Below are 25,622 nucleotides of genomic sequence, written 5' to 3'. Positions count from 1 at the left end.
TAAATGATCTTTTGTGAACTTGGGACTTTCTTTTTCTTTTTTTTAGGGTCTTTTGGGTGTGTTTGTTTGCACTAATTCTTTTAGCGTGAATGGTTCTTCCTTAGAAAAGATGCTTATTGTTTAATTTGTTCTTTTTTTTTTCTTTCCTTAAAGTAAGTACTTGAGGCAATACGAAGCTGAATTCCTTCAGATGTAATTGGTGTGGATTTGCATCCGTTTTTTGCTTCTTCTTTTTTGTAATTATTGTGATGGTTCACTCGTTTAGTGAAAAGATCTATGATGCTGAATTGCTTTTTTGGGTTTTTTAATTTTTTGTGGTGATTGTTCCTTTTTAGAACAAAAACACATGGTTGGATTTGCAAAAAAAAGTGTTGGAAATGCCCATATTTTTAGTTCTCATATTCTAGTGACTCTCTCTCTCTCTCTCTCTCTCTCTATATATATATATATATATATATATATATATATATATATATATATATATATATATATATATATATATATATCGGTGCTTCTATGGTGATACCGCTGGTACACACTTGATTTACATAAATCTAAGCTCCAAATGCAAAATCTAACCTTTGAATCAGGTTTAACATTTTTTTATTTGCTATTCTCATGTGTTAAATTTGACTGAAATATGATGTTTTATACGGTTTCTAGACCACCCTTAATTTCATGAATTGTGAAACGTTGATTTTCAGTCTCAAAAATAAGATCTTATAATGTATTAAACATGATAAAACCTTCTAACATAGTAAATAAACCATGATAAACACATCCATACTATTAGATATACCATTTGGTGGCTGGATCTATACAAACAAGAGTGTGTACCACCATATTGTATCATGGTACATAACCACCTTATACTTTCTCTCTCTCTCTCTCTCTCTCTCTATATATATATATATTAATGGGTAGGTGCGAAATGATAGGTGCTACTTGCTAAATGAGTTTTTCAGGGTTTTCTTATTTTATTTTTAAATTCTGACCCTATAGATGTGATCTATATACTTGATTTTATAGGGATCAACTCTTGCCGTGTTCGATTCCGACACGTGGATGGGTTTTTATAATGTTCGAAAAATCAACGGTCCAAAATCTTTGTAAATTTTTTAAGCTCCAAATATCATTTTTTCATCGAAAACACATGATCCAGGTGGATTCCTCGCAAATCGACCATGCTCAACACATTTATGGGGTCGAAACTGCGAAAAAAAAACACCGAAAGAGCAGAAAAACCCATTTAGCACGTATCAATTTCACACTTACCCATTTATCTCTCTCTCTCTCTATATACATGGTTAATATTTGGTGTTATTAAAGGTAAAATTAAACAAGATCCTCCAAAGATGCTCACCAAGGACAATAATGTGGACAATCGAAAGAGTTCCACCAAAGCACCAAAAAACACACACACAAGCCACAAGATGAGCTTACACATAAACACCCACTAAAGGTTCAAACAAAAGAGATAAAAAATAATATTTTATTGATCATACCTATTGTGGGGGTTTTGCCCCTTATTTATGCACAAAGTAGGAGCTCAAAAAGGGAGAGTCATTGGGGGTCCAACGACTAGTCTCATCTCAACTTAAAAACAAAAAAAAAAATCCTAACTAACCTAACCTAGTTACTATCCTAGTTATATATATAACACTCTCCCTCAAACTTACGGTTGGATAACCGAAAGTTTGCCTAAGAGAAAGTGAAATCTAGGAGCAACGAGAGGTTTGGTGAAGAAATCTGCCAATTGATATTTCAAAGTAACATAGGGAAGGTAAATGATGCCATGTAGGTACTCCTCTCGTACATAGTGATAGTCCATCTCAATGTGTTTGGTTCATTCGTGAAAAGTCTGCCTGCTAGCGATGTGGATGAAACTTTTGTTATCACAACATAGCCATGATGCTTCTTGAATCTAAACGCCCATGTCAGCCTATACCACTTTAATAGTGGTTGTAGCTATGGCTCGGTATTCGGCTTCAGTTGAAGAGAGAAAAACTTTCTGCTGCTTCTTACACCTTTAGGAGATCAACGAGTCACCTAAAAATGCAAAAAAACCAGTGGTTGAGTGTCAGTTATTGGGGTCTCCTCCAAAGTCTGCATCAGTATAAGCAAGTAAATCTAAGGAGGAAGAAGCAAACAATAAAAGTTCTCAAAAAATAGAGGTTTTGATATATCTAATAATGCACAAAACTATACCCATATGAACAGTGGTGGGAGCATACTGAATCTGACTCACTGTGTGAATTGCATATGCAATGTCAGGCCTTGTAATTAAGAGATATGATAGTGCTCCGATAAGTTATCTGTAAGGTGTTGGGTTTTCGAGTTGTTCCCCATCATCAATCTTCATTTTGACATTGACAACTTCAAGAGTGTCGACCTTTTTATTATCTGAGATACCTGACCTAGCAACAATATCTAAAACAAATTTAGATTAAGTCAGCAAATATCCTCTGAAAGAATAAGCAACTTCTATATAAAAAAAATCATTAATCCCAAATCAGTCATTTAAAAATGAGTTTTAAGGAGCCTTTTAATATGTTCAACTCATTGTTTATCACTCCCAGTAATGATCATGTTATCTACATAGAGGAGAAGAATAATAATACCTGCATAAAAAATCTTAACAAACAAAGCTATGTCAGTTAAACAAGATTGAAATCCAACATCAAGTATAACTTGGCTAAACCTGTCATACCAAGCCTTTGGCGCTTGTTTGAGGCCATATAGAGCCTTATCCAACCGAAGAACTTTTGCTTTAGGAATGATTATACCAAGTGATGCCTCCATATATACTTCCTCAACTAATTTTTCATTTACAAAAATATTCTTAACATCCATTTGATATATAGGCTATTTCTTTACAGAAGCAAGGGCTACTACAATTATAACTGTGGTCATCCTAGCAATAGGAGTAAAGGTTTTCTCATAATCTATTCCATACTCTTGAGGGTATCTCTTGAAAACTAACCTAGCTTTGTATCTTTGAAGAGTTCCATCACTCTTGGTTTTTATCTTATATACCCATCGACAACCTATGGGTTTCTTTCCTATGAGAATATCTTAGTCAAATTTTTCGTTTTTTCTAAAGCATCCAATTCTACCCTCATGACTTCTACCCATTCAAAATGTTTCTTTGCTTCAGCGCAGTATGAGGGTTCTATATAGGAATGTATTAATGCAATGTAAGCTTGGTATTTAGGTGAAGAAGACTCATAGAACACAAATTTCTAAGGGGGTTTAGATATTTTAGATGACCTTCTAGTTTGTATTTTTCCATAGTTTTCATCATTAATATACTTTTTTAGTGCACAAGGATGTTCAGAAATACCTCGCCTGGAATATTGGATATAGTCTTGAGATTGTTCTTTTCTCGTTTCATTACCATGACATTCTTCTTCACTTACTAGATCATTACTTTTATCCTGATCATCATCACGATCAACAATACTATCATTAAACTTTGGAATTAGATCCAACAAAAAAGAATACTTAGTGGGTTCCTTAGGATTTTCATATTCAAAGACTTTTTTTAAGAAAGATACATTTCTTGAAACATATAATTTCTTATTTTTAAAGTCAAAGTGTTTATAGCCTTTTTGGTTATTTGCATATCTCAAGAAGACACAAGAAGTAGCGTGAGGAGAAAGTTTATCATTTTTAGCAGTAAAAACAAAACATTTGCATCCAAAAACTCTGAATATCGAATAATCAGGAGTGAGTTTAAAAAGTTTCTCAACTGGTGATATATTTTTCAGGGAGACAAATGTCATTCTGTTAATAAGTTAAACCACAATCAATGTGATTTCAACCCAAAATTCTTTAGGTACTTGGTTTGAGATAAGCAAGGTTCTTGTGGTTTCGATGATATTCCTATGTTTTCTTTTAGCTAAGTCATTTGGCTGAGGAGTGTAAGGACATGATCTTTGGTGTGTGGTGCCATTTGATTCTAGGTAATCTTTAAAATCTTTTGATAAAAATTCTCTCCCTAAATCATTTCGAAAGATAAAGATATTTTGTTAATATTTATTTTTAATCAATTTGTGAAACATTTAAAAATATGAAAAAACTTCAGATTTATGTTTGAAAAAAATAGATTTAAGTATGTCTAGTAAAATCATCAACAAATATGGCATAATATGCAAACCCACCTATAGATATAACTGGGGGTCCGATCCAAGTCGACTTGGGCGATTCCTGAGGCGACTCGCTGGGTTTGCCAACTATGATGTAAACTTGTCATTCTAATCTGGTCGGTCATACAACTTGCAAAGAAAAAGACACAATATAAATAAACCATGTTAACACATCTATGCATCTATATAGTTAAATCTAACATTTTGGTGGCTAAATCCTCTCAAACAATAGTGTGTTCTACTATATGGCATCATGGTTCAAGACCATCACATGCTCTCTCTCTCTCTTATTTGACGCAAAAAAAGAAATTGTGTTATTCCATCAGAAAAACATGAGTTTGTTCAACAACTCTTATAGAAACTACTTAACATCATGCATTCCTCACATCATAAATAAACTCATGCATTCCTCAATGTTGTTGTATTCCTCAATGTGAGGAATGCATGAGTTTTATGATTTTTTTTACTTTTTTCTTTCAATTAGCATTTAGGTATTTTTATATTTTTTCATGTCAATCAACTTTAAACTTGATTCCTTTTGCATGTAATAAAATGTTATTTTTAATTTTCTATCTTTCCCAAATTACTAATTAGAGGCTTTTATTTTCTTTTAAAACAGTGCATTTGTGCTCACCCAAATTATCGCTGTTGTTGAAAGATTTTCTTGTTGAATATAGTGGGGTCATCGTCTATAAATATGGATCAATCGTGAATACGCATTCACGATAGAAGTTCTGAACCTTATACATATGAAATTGATCAATTCCTAGAAGTGGCACGTGCTCATATTTGGAGCGGATAGGATGTGATGGCCATGTCAAGAACGTAGATCACATCAAAACCCATTTGATTGCACGTGGTTCTACCATGAAATATAATCAGTCCCATGTGAGTGTGGTCGAAACCCACGTAGATGCAGTGCATGTACATTTGCATTACAATAAGAGCGATGATCGAGGATCATGATTGGGTCAATGAATTATTGGATGATGTTATTATGGAAACAACATTTGATGCAGCTTCAGGTGATGATGACGAACACGAGTCCCTTCAAGACTTAATGGGTGATGCCTAAAGCGATCTATATCTAGGTTGTACAAAGTTAACAAAACTAGCTTTCATTCTCAAGCTGTTACATATCAAAACATTGAACAATTTGAGTAACAAATCATTCGACATGCTGATTGATTTGTTGGAGGTGTTTCCCGAGTAGAAAAGATTGTCAAACTCTCATTGCGAGATAAATACATTTATGAATCGCACTGGCTTTGATTACGTGAAGATAGATACATATGTGAATGACTGCATGCTTTTCTGAGAGGAGCATGAAAAGAAGGAAACATACTCAAAGTGTAATGCTTCAAGATAGAAACCACACAAAGAAAAACTAATAAAAGTTCTTCAAAAGGTGTTATGATATTTTTTTGTAAAGTCGAAGTTGCAGCGCTTGTTCATGACGACAGAAACAACATCAGATTTGAGGTGACACATGACCCGACGTACAAGCGATCAGAACATACTAATTCATCCATCAAATTCTATAGTGTGGAAGGAGTTTGACAGAGAACATATATGGTTCACAGCAAAATCTCACAATGTTTGTCTCAGCTTGGCAAGCGACAATTTTAATCCATTCAGAAATATGAGCCTGTCATACAGCATGCGACTCGTACTATTATTGTCGTATAATCTACCTATATGAAAGTGTATGAAAGATCATTTCATACAACTTTTTCTACTCATCCTTAGACCAAAGGCACTTGAAAATGAAATAGACGTTTACATGCAGCCGTTAATCAAAGACTTGCAAGAGTTATGGTATAAAGGCATTAGCACGTACGACACATCGACTAAACAAATATTTCAGATGTGAACAACGGTAATGTGGACTAACAATGATTTCCTAGCATACGCAAACTTATCAAGGTGGTCTACGAAGAGAAAGCTGGTGTGTTCAGTTTGCAACGTTCACACAGGATCAAATAAGTTGATGTTTGGCAAAAAGACATGTTACATGACACACCGTCGATTCTTATCACAAGAACACCCATGGCATTATCAAAAGAAGGAGTTCGACGGTAAAGCGGAGCTCAGAGGGTCACCAAATAAATTATCTAAAGTTGAACTTGAGGAATAGTTAACATTATCAATGATTTCGAAAAACTATAGGTTGGTGGAAAAAGAAAAAAAACATGATGACAACCAATGGTATCTAAATTGAACAAAGAAAAACATATTTTTCTGACTACCATATTGGTCATCATTGGAGCCAAGACACAACTTAGATGTGACGCATGACATGTTAACATATGTGATAATTTCTTATATACATGGCTCGATGTGAATGGGAAAACAAAGTACAACGATGCAGTATAGAAAGATATAAGAGACAGAAAGATACATCATCATCTGCACTTAGACACAAGCGATGCAACATCAGAGAAACCACATGCATAATACACAATTTTGAGTAAGCATAAGAAAAAGTTTTTTGATTGGTTGAAGGATTGAAGTTTTTCAACAGCTATGCATCTAACATTGGGTGACACATAAATATAAACAATGCTAAATTTTCAGGTATAAAGAGCCATGGTAGCCACGTCTTATTCCAGCTGCTACTTTCTATTACTGTTCGCGGATATCTAAAGAAGACAATTGCATTATCTTTAATCCGTCTAAGCGATATGTTCAAATTGTTGTGTGCAAAGACATTGAGAAGAGATGCTTTAATGAAGATAAAGGAAAATATTCCAATAATTTTATGCGCTTTGGAGAAGATATTTTCACCCGCATTTTTTACCATCATGTTTCACTTAGCCATTCATCTACCATGTGAAGCCTAATTTGCTGAACCAGTACAATATCATTAGATGTATTTGATCGAGAGATTTCTTGGTAGATTAAAGCGAACTGCAAGGAACAAAGCACGACTGAAAGCTTTTATTGCTGAAACATATATTTCTACAGAATATGCAACCTTTTACTCATAGCATCTTTATAGTATTATACTAGATTTAACCATCCAGATCTACATGATGATAGACTCAGCACGGTAATGACACCCGGTTTGTCTGTATTCTCACATAACATTCGCGTGAAAGTCAGAGGCGGTTCACCAATTGTACTTTCATATTCAAAATATATGAGAACTTATCGATATGTACTATACAACTACGTTGAATGTGAGTCGTATCTAATAAAACACAAACAGATAATTCACAACTAATGCTCAATCCACTACAATACAACATGAAAGTGAGTACGCAAGTTGGTTTCTACATAATCATAAAGATGCATCTCTAGAATTATGAAGTCTCACAAGAGGACCTGAGTACGAATCACAGTCCTATCAAACTTGTAATGTGAAGGGTTTTAGGTTTTATATACAGTATCGAAGTGAAGACCGTAGTTCTCAGAACAATGGGGCGATAGTCTCGTGTGAAGGCGATATAGGGGAGCTAGATATAGACTATTATGGTGTTCTAAAAGATATTATCAAAATAAAATATAGTAGATAAAATTGGGTGTATATGTTTAGATGTGATTGGTTTGATAATAGGCGCATGTGTAAGGACAAATACTTTACATGTGTCAACATGTCTCACACAACATACCGGGATGATCCCTTTATTTTAGCCTTTCAAGGTAAGCAAGTATTTTATATTAGAGATCCCATAATTTAAGAAATGCATATAGCACAACAGATAATACCAAAAAATATGTATGAGATTCAACCATCTTCAGTTGAATGAAACAAAGAACTAGACAACGATGCATGAGGAAGACAATTGCAGAGGGGTTTATTCATTACTCTCCCATACCATCGATGAAGATCTCATGCCATTACACCGAGATGATTGAAAAATGTTTATTTATATGTACAATTTATCACAACTTCTCTCATGGCATGTTTAACTTCGACTACAAGGTAAGCCTTTATCAAATGCTTTGTTGGTATATCTTAAATTCTTATTGATGTATAGCAAGTGGATCATGTTTGAATTGTTATTGTTTGAGTGATTCTATTTGCACTGTTATTGTTAAAGTGATTCCATTTGCATTTTTATTGTTTGAATTTTGTTGAATTTAATATTTGAATTGTTATTGTTAGAGTGATTTCATTTGCATTGTTATTGTTTGAATTTTGTTGAATATAATGTCTGAATTGTTATTGTTTGAGTGATTCCATTTGCATTATTATTGTTTGAATTTTGTTGAATGTAATGTATGAATCGTTATTGTTAGAGTGACTCCATTTGTATTGTTATTGTTTGAATTTTGTTGAATGTAATGTTAGAAATCACGGGTTCTGTCATTCATTCACAAGAACAAGTAAAGAATAGAGAGATAAAACATGTGGCTGCAGAAAACCTCAATCAGGGTCTGCGTATATGGCTTGTTATTAAGTATTAGCTGATACAAATATTAGGGTACTAAAATACCCTTTACACAACAGGCTGAATTACAATGAACCATTAATGAACATGTGACTAAATAAACTTGAGTTTGGGTTTGGATCTCGAATCCAAACCCATATGTGAATGACGACTTCTTTTCATCCTCCCTCAAGTTGTACATGGTTTTGAACCATGAACAACTTGCCTTTTAACATCCAAAATCTGTCCTTGATAAGCCCTTTTGTAAACAAGTCAGCAACTTGATCAGTAGTCTGAACGAATTCAGGTTCAATTTCCTTCTCTTTAACCTTCTGTCTCATAAAATATTGATCAATTTCAATATGCTTGGCACGACTGTGGTAGATGAGATTAAATGACATGCTAATGACACTTTGATTGTCACATAAAAGAAGACATCGAGATATCGATTCTCCTACTTTTGTCAACAGGTGTCTGATCCATGTTACTTCGACTTTGGCAACTGCCATTGATCTATATTAAGCTTCTGTACTCGACCTGGCAATGACCTTTTGTTTCTTACTGCTCTAGGAGACAAGATTTAGACCAATGAAAACACAGTATCCTGAGACCGACCTATGCTCATCTGGATCTTCTGCCCAGTCTGCATCTGTGTAAGTAAGAAGTTCATGCGTGTGATGCCCATTCATACTCTTTTTGTACAGAAGACCATCTCCAATAGTTCCCTTTAAATATCGAAGAATGCGTTTAACAACTTCCGTATGCCCAATATGCGGTTCATGCATGAACTGAGGTACCTGATTAACAGAGTAGACAATATCAGGCCGAGTGAAGGTGAGATATTGAAGCATCCCTACTATCCTGCGATATCCTGTAGGGTCCTCGTACAATTCTCCATCTTGGGAACTGAGTTTCTGATGGAGTACACTGGGTGTGCTTAGAGGCTTGCAATCTTTCATACCTGCCTTGCTGATAACATCAATGGTATACTTATATTGGGTAAGTGTCATGCCTTCAGTAGTCCTGTTGACTTCAACGCCAAGGAAATACCGCAGTTTACCAAGGTCCTTCATCTTAAATCTGTGGTTCAGGAGCTCTTTGACCTGCTCAATATGTTCATTAGAGTTACCTGTGATGATAATGTCATTTACATATATCAATAACATGGTAACTATATCTTTGCATCTGAATATGAAAAGAGAATGATCAAGAAGAAATCGACTAAATCCATATTTTTCTACTTGAGAAAAATTGTCAAACCAAGTGTAGAAATTCCAATAAGATGCACAGAAACCGAGGCAGAGAGAGAGAGAGAGAGAGAGAGAGAGAGAGAGAGAGAGAGAGAGAGAGAAGACGACAGTGAGATGAGAAACTCGTTAACTTTGATTAGGGCTAATCTCTATGTTAAATAGAGAGAGGCCAATATAAAAAATTACATACAAGTCCCTCATTAAACAAGAAATATCAAATAACCTACTTTTAAGAAACCTTAAACTTAAAACCTCTTAATCTCAACACTCCCCCTCAAGCTGGAGCATAGATATCGATCATGCTCAGCTTGTCACAACATTTTAAGAAATTTGGTCTAGCAAGAGGCTTTGTAAACATATCTGCAACTTGGTCCTCAGACTTACGATATTTGGTAGTGATATGACCAGCTTGAACCATATCTCTTACATAGTGGCAATCAACCTCAATATGCTTTGTCCTCTCATGAAAGACATGATTGTTTGCTATATATGTGGCAGCCTTGTTATCACACATCATGGTCATAGGAGAGAAAACCTTCACCTGAAGATCATTTAGAATAGTACAAACCCACATTAATTCAGCAGTTGTTTGAGCCATAGCCCTATATTCTGATTCTGCACTCGACCTAGCAACCACATTTTGCTTCTTACTTTTCCATGAAATTAGGTTATCTCCCAAAAATACACAGAATCCTGTGGTAAATTTTCTATCCACTACAGATCCTGCATAGTAAGCATCAGAATAAGCCACTATCTCCAGAGTTCCACCTTTCTTGAATAATAACCCTTTTTCAAGAGAAGATTTTAAATACCGGAGAATCATTATAGCTGCATTCCAGTGTACCTCAGTTTGTTTGTCCATAAATTGACTAACTTTGCTTACTGCTAAAGCAATATCAGGTCTGGTCACAGTTACATATAGTAGCTTCCCTACTAGTGAGCGATAGCTTTTGCTATCAACTGGTTTCGACCCTTCTTCAAACAACTGAACTTTATGGTTCATGGGGATATTAGCTGGTTTAGCTCACAGCATTCCAGTTTCCTTTAATAAGTCAAGAACATACTTCTGTTGGGACAAAACCATCCCTTCACGGCTCCTGACAACTTCTATACCCAGAAAATATCTAAGTGAGCCAAGGTCTTTTGTAACAAAGTGTTTTTGAAGATGATCCTTTGTGGCTTCAATATCTTTCACATCATCTCCTGTAAGAATAATGCCATCCACATATACCATCATAACAACTATGCCTGAGTTGGTTTTCTTGATAAATAATGTATGGTCTGCCGCTGACCTATTAAAGCCAAAACTTGACATCACTTCAAACAACTTTTGAAACCATGCACACGGACTTTGTTTCAAGCCAATATATCGCCTTTCTCAATCTACACACCTTCTGACACTCCCTCAACCTCGAATCCAGGAGGTTGTGAAAAAGGTGCATAAGATCTGACCCGATCCATGTACCCAATCCATGTAACATGTAATGTAATCTTTGTTTTTCATTTATCGGGTCTGGATACACCAGACCCGGATCCATACTGTAATGTAACTTAAATACCTAAGTTTAGGTCACGATTTTTTTTACTGAAATCGTGACAGCCGTAACTGCTCTCTCTCTCCCTCTCTCTCTCTCTCTTCTCTTTCTCAACGCAGGTGCAGCATGAAGGAAATCTTTCATGGTATCAGAGCTGTAGATCCATCTAAGGGTCGAAGGGGATTCCAAAGGTGCGACAAATCAAAGGTTTGAGGTCGTTCATCTCCCATCTTCCTTTCTTCTTCAGTTTTTTTTCTCTACCATCCATCCCCAATTTCTATCTCTCGTTTTCCCCCTTTTTTTTTGTTTTCTCTTCAGTCTTTTCTTCTCCTGTTTAGTGGATTCACACCTCACGTGAATCCCTAAGCTGTTCACGTAAGGGAATCACGTGAAATCTCTTCAGTCTTTTCTTCTTCTACTGGGCTAGATCCGCAGTCTGATCGTGCTTTCGGCACAGACCTGCGACATCAAATCTGAGATTCTAAATCCCTTTGATGTCCAGCCTGCTGTTTGTGTGATAACTTCTTTTGAGTCGACTCTCAGAACCCCTTTCTCGTATTATATTCCTTTTGGCTGTTACGAGTGGGATTCACTTTGAAAATACAGTCTGGATCTTCTTTTTCTTTCGTTCCTCATTGCTTCCACGTTAAAATTACAGTCTGGATTTTTTTCATCGCTTAAATATCCGACCTTATAAAAAAAAAACTCAGTCTTGGAATACAGTTTGTATTTCTTTTGACAGCCTCTGGTCGCCAATTTTCGAGTTTCTCAGTCATCGTAAAAAAAAAAAGGTCAGCAAATCTTTCTGGCTGCAGACTGAGCACTCTGTGGATACTCTGGTAACACAAAAAGGGGTTCTTTTTCTTGTTAAAACTCTTCTTCATGGATCTTCATTCCTCTTCATCCAATCTTTCTTCAAGTTTTCTCACTCAACTCGTTTCTGAAAAGTTAACTACCTCAAACTTCTTGATTTGGAAGAGACAAATCATTCCTTTTATAAGGAGTCAAGGTCTCTTAGGTCACCTTAATGGAACCACTCTCGCTCCACTCGAATTTGTTACGAGAAAAGAAAAAGATGACAAAGGAGTAAGTTCAATTGTGTATGTCAAGAATGTAGAGTACCTCAACTGGGAAAGGAAAGATCAGTCGGTGGTTGCATATATCACTTCCACCTTGTCCCAAGAGGTCCTTGTTGCAATTCCCGACAATTGTACTGCTTTGCAACTTTGGGAAAAATTGGTTCAAACATATTCACAAGTTTCGCAGGCACGAATGGTTTTTCTCAAGAGGGAATTTCAAATGCTGAGAAAAGATTCCATGACCATCATGGAATATCTAAACAAGATGAAGACTATCACAGACCAACTTGCAGTTATAGGATGCGCGGTGAGTGACAGTGATATGGTGCAACAGACTCTGAGTGGATTGGGATCCGACTACAACATGATCGTCACTTCACTATTGTGTCTCCCTGCCCTTCCTACCTTTGATGAGTTGCGAGCAAAATTGATTCAGTATGAGATGACTCTGAAAGGGTTCTCTGAGGAATCTCACATTCACACAAATTCCCAAGAAGTTTTTGCCACAGGAGTGACTTATGGTAGAGGACGAGGACGAGGAGGACAAGGGCGCAGTGGACACAGAGGGCGTGGTCTGCTTCCCACTCCAAATACGTCAGTTCATGCACAGGGATCAAGAACCATTCCTACTTGATTCCTTTGTAACAAAAAGGGGCATATCAAGGCGAATTGTTGGCATAATCCAGAGAATAAAGGAAAGGGTCCACAGATAGAAAACAAAATGAAGTTATCAAATAGTGGAGAGATTAAAGATCTGCTAATATCTGCCTTGTCAGAGTTGAAATTGAAGCAGAGTGATGAAGGTACTTGGTTTGTCGACTCAGGGGCAGCGACTCATGTGACAGGTAATGCAGGTAAGATTTCTAATCCCATTCCTTATTTTGGAAAAAGTAAGATTGTCACTGGAGATGGATCCCACCATCCTGTTTCTCATGTCGGAAAAACTGTCATTCCCATGTCATATTCCACTCTTACTCTTTCAGACGTTCTTCATGCTCCTAACATTAAGAAAAATATTGTCTCTGTTTCCAAACTTATTGATGATAATAATGCTTCAGTTGAATTCACTCCCTTCTCTGTGCAGGTCAAGGACCTACGCACGAGGGAAACATTCGCTGAAGGAAAGAGACGAGGCAATATGTATGTCTTTGAAGAAGCTCCTTATCATGCTGTTCGCCCAGTCCACCTGAATTCAAAGCGCTCATTAGAGTCGTGTTCATCCTCTTCTGCTAATGTTTTTAGTATTTCTGAATGTAATAAGCCATTCTTATGGCATAGTCGGTTAGCACATTGTGGGAGTCATTTTATTGAGAAACTTGTATCTAATAATCTCATTCCAAAAGAAAGTCTCAATAGGGATGAGAAAAGTCACAAATGTTCCAGTTGTCTTTCCTGCAAGAGTCATGTATTGCCTTTTCATTCCATTAATAAGAGAGCTTCAAAACCTTTTGAGATGATCTGTTCTGATGTATGGGGACCCGCTTCAATTGTCTCTGGATCTGGAAGCAAATACTATCTAATATTTGTCGATAGCTATTCTCGATACACTTGGATATATTTCATAAAAAATAAGTCGGAAGTCTTCTCTTTGTTTCAAAATTTTCTTTCCCTTGTCAAAAATCAATTTTCTGAGTCCATTCAATTTTTCCAATGTGATGGAGGTGGGGAATTCTCATCCTGTGATTTTATTTCTTTTCTTCAAAATAACGGAATAGGAAGAAGGGTGTCCTGTCCTCACACCCCTCAACAAAATGGAATTGCTGAACGAAAACACAGGCATATCGTTGAAAGTGCCATGAGTATGCTTCATGACAGCAATCTTCCCATCAACTTATGGACAAAAGCTTTTCATTCTGCCGTGCATGTGATAAATAGACTGCCTGGTTGTTCTAGAAAATAAGTCTCCTTATCACTGCCTTTTTGGAACTCATCCTAGTTATTATGATCTGCGTGTTTTTGGTTGTGTCTGCTATGTACATATCGATCAGTCTCTGAGAAACAAGTTTCAAGACAAGGCCCAAAAGTGCTGATTTGTGGGATATGCAGATGACTACAAAGGATATAGGTGTTATGATCCCACCAACAAACGCATTAGAACCTCAAGAAACGTTGTCTTTGATGAACAAAATTTTGATCACAGAGCTGACACAACGAATATGCCAACTGAAATTTATTATCCTTGGCTGAGCTCAGAACTTTTTGCTGGCTCCAATGAAGCATGTTCCTCATACTGTGTGCAACAAGGGGAGGTGTTTGAGAACACTGGGACGTCAGAGTCACAGAATGCAGAAGAAATACCGGGAAAATACAAAGGTATTGTCTATTCTAGACAGAGGCCGACAACATCAAGCCATTTAGATCATGTCTCAGTCGCCAATCCTATGCCTTCTCATACTCTTGCAGCCAGAAAATCAAACCGCATACGACATCCTATTGACAGGTGGGTCAGTTATAACAACTTCTCCTTGGATCTTCAACTGTTTTTAACTGCCATCAATAAGGATGAAGAGCCCATCATGTATTATCAGGCAGCCGCTTCTATGAAATGGGTAGAAGCCATGAATGATGAAATGCAAGCCTTGCATGAATGTGGAACATGGGAAGTTGTTCCCAGACCACCTGATAAAAATGTTGTCGGATGCAAATGCGTCTACAAAATCAAGTACAAGCCAGATGGAACAATTGAACGATATAAGGCAAGGCTTGTAGCAAAAGGATTCACTCAAGAAGCAGGGAAAGACTATGATGAGACTTTTAGTCCGGTTGTAAGAATGTGAACGATTCGAATCATCATCTCCCTGGCTGTTGAACATGGATGGATTTTGAGTCAGCTTGATGTAAAAAATGCATTCTTACATGGGAATTTGAAGGAAGAAGTATACATGGAACAACCCCCTGGATATCAAGAACAAAATTGTAAAACCCATGTATGCAAGCTAAAAAGAGCCATCTACGGCCTGAAGCAAGCATCTCGCTCTTGGTTTGATAGCTTCTCGCTGGAGATTCAGAAACATGGATTTTCACGATCCATGCTGGACCACTCATTATTTATTTTTAAAAGCCCGCCTGTGACCACTCTATTATTAATTTATGTCGATGATATTATCATCACAGGAAACTCTGCGGACCACATCCAAGAAATAAAAGACTTATTAGGTCAAAGGTTCAAAATGAAAGATCTTGGAATTCTACGCTATTTTCTTGGTGTAGAAGTTGATAACCAGGCTCATGGCTTGACACTCACTCAACACAAGTACACCGTTGACGTTCTCAGCAAGGCAGGCATGAAAGACTGCAAACCTCTGGGAACTCCGAGTGTACTTCATCAAAAACTTAGCGCTCATAATGGAGATCTGTGTGATGACCCCACCAGGTATCGTAGCATAATAGGAATGTTACAATATCTCACATTCACTAGACCTGATATTGTTTATTCAGTCAATCAAGTGTCTCAATTTATGCATACGTCACGTACTGGACATATGGAAGCAGTCAAGAGGATCCTTCGATATCTGAAAGGCACTATTGGAGATGGATTGATATATTTACCACAGTCATATGGCCAAGACGAGCACCAAATTACTGTATATTGTGATGCAGACTGGGCAGGGGATCCTGACGAACAAAGATCTACATCAGGATATTGTGCCTTCATTGGAAGAAATTTAGTCTCTTGGAGCAGTAGAAAACAAAAAGCTATCGCTAGATCAAGCACTGAGGCTGAATATAGATCCATGGCTGCTGCCACTGCCGAAGTCACATGGATCAGGCATCTTTTAACTGAAGTAGGAGAAAAGATCTCCCACACTACCTTGCTCTGTGACAATCAAAGTGCCATCAACATGTCTTTCAATCCAGTACATCACAGTCGTGCCAAGCACATTGAGATCGACCAACACTTTGTGAGACAGAAGGTTGAAGAAAAAGAGATTGAGCCTGAGTTTGTCAGCACTGAAAGACAGGTTGCAGACATATTTACCAAAGGGTTAACCAAGGACCGCTTTTGGATGCTTAAAAGCAAGTTGTTCATGGTTCAAAACCATAATCAACTTGAGGGGGGGTGAAAAAGGTGCATAAGATCTGACCCGATCCATGTAACATGTAATGTAATCTTTGTTTTTCATTTATCGGGTCTGGATACACCAGACCCGGATCCATTCTGTAATGTAACTTAAATACCTAAGTTTAGGTCACGATTTTTTTTACTGAAATCGTGACAGCCGTAACTGCTCTCTCTCTCTCTCTCTCTCTCTCTCTCTCTCTCTCTCTCTCTCTTCTCTTTCTCAACGCAGGTGCAGCGTGAAGGAAATCTTTCAGGTTGTTGCATGTAAACTGTCTCAGATAGATCCCCATATAGAAATGCATTTTTCATATCTAATTGACACAAACTCCAATCATGATGAACAACTACTGAGAGAACAAGACGAATGGTGCCCATTCGTGCTACATGAGAATGTACATTGAAGTTTTTCTCTGCCTCCCATACCTCTGCCACGATCTCGTCCTCTGATATTTTGAATATTTCCACGCCCATAACCAGATGAGATAGCGAGAGCAGATGATTGAGACACAGGATGAGATTGTGGAAGAGAGATCGCAAGTCTACTCAGGCGATTGTATGCATCAGCGAGAGTAGGTACATCGGATCCAGTCAACATTTGGACTTTTGCAACAGAGAATTCTGAAGATAAACCTGTGAGAAACTGGGCAACCATAGTCTGTTCTTGATGATCCTTTTGCTTCGAACAACAAAGAGGCCTGTGAGCATTGAGTCTTTCAAACACAGCTTTGACGGAGGCATAGTACTGGGCCAAGGTCTGATCTCCCTGCTGCAAATTATATATCTCCTGTTCGACTTGCAGGATACGACTCACATTAGTCTCTTGTGAGTACGTATCTCGAAGATTGTCCCACATCTGTTTAGCTGTATTATAGTAAATTAGACCATCTGCAATATGAGGTTCGACACTATTCATGATCCATGACATAACAATGTCATTATCTTCGTCCCAAGTAATATATTTTTCCACTTTTTCATTTGGTTCAGTTTCCAACAAAATATGTTTTCTACGATGTTCAGATATCGACATCATAAAAGTTCTGGACCACCTGACATAGTTTGTTTCATTCAATCTCACAGAAGAACCATACGCAAAGGGATTTGCAAATGCCTTATATTCCCCAATATTCTCATTTTTGGAATCAAATTTCGAAACGTCACCCATACTGAATAATACTAACAAGGTATGAGAGATATTTGATGCTAATACTGCTGCAAAAAAAACACAGATTCACTCTCTTAATCACTTAGGATTAAAATTTGGAATGTTCATCAACCACACGCCAGCTAACACAGGAGCAACATATTTCATGATTTTGCGTCAGTCAATTTCCACGACCACCCAAAGCTGTTCAACCCACATCAGGGATAAAATCACGCCAAAAAAAATGTATTTCACCCTCATACGACAGTCTCTTTCACGACTACACAGGGTTATTCAACCCAAATCAGAAACGATGATAGATCAGATCAGGAAACGAGATCTGAGAAAAACAGAACCACGTCGAACTCGGCATCCAGGTTCACGACCAAAGATAATGAGCAAAAAAAAAAAACACGACAGAAATCACGACAGCTGCTCCCCGACACAGAAATCACGACAGCTTTATAAAAAAAACTCCACAACACAGAAATCACGACAGCTACTCCCCACAACACAAGATTTACGACAAGACACCAACTTTCAACATCCAGATCCAAATCTGCTACTTATCAATATAGGTTTTCTTTACTTCCACAAAAAAAAATCCTTTGTTTCTTCTGCGCACTATCCTGTTGACACGCAGTCACTGTGTCCTTTAGATCTGATTACAGATCTGTGTCATAACCTTAGTCAGACACCAGATCTGTTATCAGATCTATACAATAAAAAATAAATGTGCACACCTGTTTCCAACCTTTTGTTGGTGAATATCGATCACGATCGATCACGTGCTCACACTATCGAGATCTACCGCTCTGATATCATGTAGAAAGTCCAATGAGATGCACAGGAACTGAGAGAGAGAGAGAGAGAGAGAGAGAGAGAGAGAGAGAGAGAGAGAGAGAGAGAGAGAGAGAGAAGACGACAGTGAGATGAGAAACTCGTTAACTTTGATTAGGGCTAATTTCTATGTTAAATAGAGAGAGGCCAATATAAAAAATTACATACAAGTCCCTCATTAAATAAGAAATATCAAATAACCTACTTTTAAGAAACCTTAAACTTAAAACCTCTTAATCTCAACACCAAGATCGCTTCAAACCATATGTAGCTTTCTTTAACCTGCACACGTATTCTTTGGAGTTTCCTTTTGCATATTCAGTGGGCTGCTCCATGTACACTTCCTCATTCAGATTTCTATGTAGAAATGCATTTTTCACATCCAGTTGACTGAGAGTCCACTAGTGCTCAATAGCCAATGATAGTATAATTCAGATAGTGTCCATTTTTACAACCGGACTGAAGGTCTCATCATAGTCTTGTCCTTGCTTCTGTGTGAAGCCCTTGACAACTAGTCTAGCCTTGTATCATTTAATGGTACCATCCGACTTGTACTTTATTTTAAACATCCACTTTGACCCAACCACATTTCTATCGTGTGGTCTGGGAACAATATCTCAAGTGCCACATTCATGAAGAGCCTCCATTTCTTTATTCATAGCTTCGATCTATTTTTTAGAATTTACTGCTTGATAAAATGTTGTGGGTTGATCTTCCTTACCTAAAGAGGTTAAGAAGAGTTGAAAATTCATCGTGAAATTCTCATAACTAACCCACCTGTCAATTGGATGTCGAGAGATAATAGATCTTCTGGGAACAAAAACAGAAGAAGAATTCATCTCCTGATAAGAGCTAAGGGGTGCCTCCTCACGTCGAGAGTAAATAATGCATTTATACCTTTCGAGAGCTGAGAGGTTCTGATATCACATTTTCCTGAATCATTTGTGCAACATCAGACATGTTTCCCTCATTCCTTTGATTACATTTTGAAGGGCAAATATCATCAATACTAGAAAAGAGATCAGAGTTCAACCAGGGGTGATAAACTTCAATTTCAGGAGAAGAGTTAACATTATGATCAAAATTTAATTCATCAAAGATAACATTCCTGGATATTTTGATGCGCTTACTCAAGGGATCATAACATCTGTACCTTTTATAATCATCATTATATCCCATAAATCTACACTTCAAGGCCTTATCTTGGAACTTGTCCCCCATTGAATTGTCAACATGGATATAAGATACACACCCGAATACATGCAAATCATGATAATTTGGATGAACACCATGTAAAGAAAAATAAGGTGATTTGTCTTCCAAAATCTTCATGGGCAATCAGTTTATGACATAGACCGCTGAATGGAAAGCCTCTGCCCAGAAGGTAACTGGAAGATTACTATCATGCATCATGCTCATTGCACTCTCGAAAATATAGCGATGCTTCCGTTCAGCAATCCCATTCTGTTCAGGTATATGAGGTCTAGACACCCGCCTACTTATTGCATTTGCTTGGAGAAAATTAATAAAGGCACTTGAAGAGAATTCACCCCCTTCGTCACATTGAAAACAAAGAATATTCTAAAAAAATTGATTTTGAACAAAAGAATGAAAATTTTGAAATAGCTTGAAGGTTTCAAATTTACATTTTATAAAGAAGATCCATGTATGACGAGAATGACTATCAATAAAAATGAGATAATATCTAATTCCAGACATAGAGGAAACTAGAGCAGGACCCCAAACATCAGAACAAATAATTTCAAACGATCTTTATGCTCTTTTATTAATAGAATGAAACAGAAGAACATGACTCTTACATTGAAGACAACTAGAACAATTTTTATCATCGACACTTAATCTTAGACTTGACTTGGGAATAAGACTGCTTGAAACAAGTTTTTCAATAAAACGACTGCTACAATGACCCAGACGACCATGCCAAAGATTCGGCTCAATACATTCAGAAAGACTAAAAACACTCTTAGGGAGTGCTGAAGAAGATGGTGATGTGAGCTTCAAGGTGGAATCAACAGGCTGAACACGAGTAAAAGGATTTTCTTGGAACACGTACATATTCCCTTGTCATTTTCCTTCAGCGAACGTTTCCCTCGTTGAAAATCCTTGACATGAATAGAAAAAAGAGTAAACTCAATTGAAGCATTAATGTCATCTACAAGCTTAGAGACAGAAACAATGTGTTTCTTAATATTAGGAGCATGAATGACATTTGAAAGAGCAAGGAAAGAATTGGACATAGGAATGACAAAGTTTTCAATGTGAGAAATATGGTGATGAAACCCATCTCCAGTGACTATATTATTTCTACCAACATAAAGAACAAGATTTAGGAGCTTACCAACATCACCAGTAACATGTGTGGCTGCACCGGAATCAACATACAAAGTGCCCTGATCATTCTGTTTTAAATTCAATTCAGCCAAGGCAGATAATAGCAACTCTTTGACTTCTCCACTGTTCTTTAATTTATCTATTCCCTTTCTTGTCTGTGATTGCTTTCCTCTATTTTGAGGGTTAAACCAACAATTAGCTTTGATGTGCCCCTTTTTGTTACATAGAAAGTAAGTGGGTATTGTCTTTTGCCTCTGTAAATTAGGTGGAATATTGGGTGTAGGTAATATTCCACGAGTTCCTTGTCCATTCCTCCCTTGACCTCCCCTTTCCCGAGATTCATACCTGCCACGTCCTCGACCATAGGTAACTCCTATGGCAAGGATGCAAAGATTTTAAGATAATCCCTTCAAAGTCATCTCATACTGTAAAAGCTTGTCACAAAGATCTTCAAATGTAGGTAAATCTGGCAAACACAATAAGGAAGTAACCATCATATGATAATCGGATCCCAGCCTGCTCAAAATTTGCTGCACCATATCTTTGTCACTGACTGCACAACCCACAATAGCCAACTGATTTGTAATAGTCTTCATTTTGTTCAAGTACTCCATGATAGTCATGGAGTCCTTCCTCAGCATTTGAAACTCTTTCTTTAAAAATAATACTCTTACCTGAGAAACTTGAGAATATGTCTGAACAAGTCGATGCCATAATTGCATAGCTGAGCAGTCATCTGGGATTGCCACAAGCACCACCTTCTGTGACAAAGTGGAAGTGATGTAGGCAACCAACGCCTGATCTCGCTTCATCCAGGATATGTACTCTGGATTTCTAACAAAAGTAATAGAAGTGTCTTCCTCACCATTCTTTCCTTCTTGTGATATGAACTCTGGAGGAACAAAAACAGAGCCATCCAGATGTCCAGAAAGATCCTGACTTCTTATGAATTGGATGATTTATCTCTTCCAGGTTAGGAAATTAGAATTGTTTGGTTTCTCAGACACGAGTTGACTAAGAAAGTTTGAAGAGAGACCAGATTGAGAAGAGGAAAATGAATCCAGTCTATTGAAATAAAAAAAAATGAGAAAGAATAAGAAACAAGAAGATTTACTTTAGAACAAATAAGGTCTATTGGATCCGAATAAAAATTCAAAACAGAGATTTTAATGTCAGAGAATTCTGCTGTCTTTTTTTTAAACGATCTGCAGATCCAAGGCAGAAAATCAAGCTATGCAGTAAAATTTGTTCTGAATGGAGTTAACCAGTAAGAGGCACCTTATTGAAAATAACGTGTTTTCGTTTTCGGAATTGCAAAGAAAAGAGAAGAAGTTCAAAGGATGAATCTAATCTGAAAAGATTCAAAGATAATATCAATCAATTAAAAACAGATCTGAGGTCACGTTCAGATTAGAATCTGATCTGACGTTAATTTGAAAACGACAAGAGAACTAGATTGACGTGATTTCAACTCTTGAAATCACGCATAGATCAAATTTGATCTTGCATGATTATTGAAACTGTTGTTGGATGAGATCACATTCAACAATAAGAAAAGAATAATAGAAAAGCACAGAGAAGAAAATAGATGAAAGAAAAGTCGACGTGAACAAATCCAAAACTCAGAATTTAGAAGGAAACACATTAACTTGAATAGGTTCAAGATTGGGTTTAAAAACAAGGGAATAAAATGGAGAATAGAGGAGATCCGATAGAGAGATACCTTAGAAAGAGACTGAGAAACTCGGCTTGAGGCTTATAAGAAGGGCGCGATCTTCAAGATTGGATCTTTTTGCTCTGATACCATGTTAAAAATCATGGGTTCTGTCATTAATTCACAAGAACAAGTAAAGAATAGAGAGAGAAAACGTGTGGCTGCAGAAAACCTCAATCAGGGTCTGCGTATATGACTTGTCATTAAGTATTAGCTGATACAAATATTAGGGTACTAAAATACCCTTCACACAAAAGGCTAAATTACAATGAACCATTAATGAACATGTGACTAAATAAACTCGAGTTTGGGTCTGGATCTCGAATCCAAACCCATATGCGAATGACAACTTCTTTTCAATAACAGGTGCTAGACCCCAAACATCCGAATGTACTAACTGAAGCTGTCATATAGAGACAAAGGTTCTTTTCTGAAATGACAATCTTTTCATTTTACCAAGAATACAATCTTCACAAGTAAATTTTTCAATATTACAAAAATTTTTCATAGTTGAAAATTGTTGGATTTTGGATACATTAGGATGACGAAGTCTTTTATGCCATAAATCCAAATTCAGTTTCTGAACATTACAACAAAAAGTATTCTTGGGTACAACAACAACAACAACAACTACGCCTTCATCCCAAAACAATTGGGGTCAGCGATATGAACCAAAAAAGAAATTCATTTTGGGTCTTCCACATGAATCCTTTTCCTCCAATCATTTCTATCCAACGCCATGTCCTCGGTGAGGTTCAAAGCATTCATATCCTTTCCTATCATCTCCATCCAAGTCTTCCTAGGCCTACCCCGACCTCTTTTAACTAATATATTTTCCCATTTCTCCAACCTTCTAACTGGAGCATCATTAGGCCTTCGCCGAATATGTCCAAACCACCGTAAACGATTCTCTCGCATCTTATTTTCAATGGGTGCAACACCTACCTTCTTACGTATCTCTTCGTTCCGAATCTTATCTTTTATTGTATTTCCACACATCCATCTAAGCATCCGCATCTCAGCTACACTCATTTTTTGAATATGATGTCTCTTGGCAGCCCAACATTCCGTACCATAAAGTAAAGTGGGTCTAATAGTCGTCCTATAAAACTTTCCCTTCAACCGCAATGGCATTCTACGATCGCACAACACTCCAGTAGCACTTTTCCATTTCATCCACCCAACCTTTATCCTATGATTTACATCTCCATCAATTTCTCCATACTTTTGAATGATGGATCCCAAATATTTGAAATAATCATTCACCGGTATATCTTGCTCACCAAGCTTCACTACACTCCCATCACTACTTCGTTGCTTACTAAACCGACATTCCATATATTCAGTCTTACTCTTACTCAACTTAAAACCTCTAGCTTCCAATGTTTGTCTCCATAATTCTAACTTAGCATTAACCCCAGCTCTAGACTCATCAATCAAAACAATATCATCAGCAAACAACATACACCACGGTACATTTTCTTGAATTGATCTCGTAAGCTCATCCATCACTATCGCAAATAGGAAAGGGCTTAAAGCAGATCCTTGATGTAACCCAACCGTTATCGGAAAATTGGTTGTCACCCCTCCACAAGTGCGGACATTGGTTACTACTCCTTCATACATATCTTTAATTATACTAATGTACTTGAGAGAAACACCTTTCTTCATCATTGTCCACCAGAGAACGTCCCTAGGTATTCTATCGTATGCCTTTTCTAAATCAATAAAAATCATATGCAAATCTTTGTTCCTCTCTCTATATCTTTCAATAAGTTGTCTAAGAAGATGTATAGCTTCCATAGTTGATCTTCCAGGCATAAAACCAAATTGATTCTCCGATATCATGACAACCTTCCTCAACCTAGACTCAATCACCCTCTCCCAAAGTTTCATAGTATGACTCATGAGTTTTATACCACGATAGTTTGTGCAATCTTGTATATCACCCTTATTCTTATATAAAGGCACCAAAGTACTCTTCCTCCACTCATTAGGCATCTTATTTGTTCGCCAAATCAAGTTAAAAAGATTTGTCAACCATTCTAAACCTTTCTCTCCCAAGCATTTCCAAGCCTCGATAGGTATACCATCTGGGCCAACTGCCCTTCTTGATTTCATTTTCTTCAAAGCCTCTGCAATTTCTTTCTTTTGAATCTTGCGCATGAAGTCACGATTTATCTCATGAAAAGGAATGGAGAAGTCTCCAAGATCTTGAGCATGACTATCATTAAATAGCTTATCAAAATAATCTTTCCATCTCTCCTTAATCTCCTCATCTTTGACTAAAACCCTTTGCGTTTCATCTTTGATACATCTAACCATACCCAAATCCTTCGATTTCATATCTCTCATCTTTGCAAGCCTATAAATATCCTTCTCGCCTTCTTTGGTATCCAACTTGTCATAAACCTCCTTATATACCTTAGCCCTCGCGTTTCGAACAACTTTTTTAGCTTCCTTCTTTGCTATCATATACTTCTCCAAATTCTCATTATCACGACTCTTACTTAGATTTCTATAACACTCTCTTTTAACCTTAATAGCTAATTTGACATCCTCGTTCCACCATGATGTATCCTTACCTAGTGGTGCACCGCCTTTAGACTCACCCAATACCTCCTTAGCTACTTTTCTCATACCACCCGCTATCTTATTCCACATTGATTCTGAATCCTCCTCGAGACACCAATCAACTTCCTTAACTACCTGCTCTACAAACATTCCTTGTTTAGCTCCTTTCAGTGCCCACCACTTAATTCTAGGATCTATCCTATGTCTATCCCTTTTGCGGCATTGTCTAATTCTAAGATCTAAAATTAAGACTCTATGTTGTGTAGCTACACTTTCTCCTGGTATAACCTTACAATCGATGCAACAACCCCTATCTCTCTTTCTAAGTAGGAAAAAATCTATCTGACTCGTATTAACCCCACTTTTAAATGTTACTAGGTGAGACTCCCTCTTCCTAAACCAAGTGTTTGCTAAGATCATATCATAGGACAAACAAAAATCTAAAATCCTTTCTCCACTTTCATTTCTTTCTCCTATACCATAGCCTCCATGGATATTCTCAAATCCATCCCTACTAATGCCTACATGTCCATTAAGGTCACCGCCGATG

The 25,622-nt window shown here is 37.1% G+C and overlaps 1 protein-coding gene across 4 annotated transcripts in view; it reads left to right on the top strand.

Annotated features, from left to right (window-relative positions):
• Nucleotides 1-25,622, top strand: part of LOC149816325 (LRR receptor kinase SERK2-like) — a 55,850-nt gene that overhangs the window by 449 nt on the left and 29,779 nt on the right. The window lies entirely within an intron of this gene.

Source organism: Nuphar pumila, chromosome 14, assembly GCF_984573655.1.
Source record: "Nuphar pumila chromosome 14, dmNupPumi1.hap1.1, whole genome shotgun sequence".
Taxonomy (NCBI): Eukaryota; Viridiplantae; Streptophyta; class Magnoliopsida; order Nymphaeales; family Nymphaeaceae; genus Nuphar; species Nuphar pumila.
Note: the sequence above shows the minus strand (reverse complement) of the source record. Positions and strands in the feature narration are given on the sequence as shown.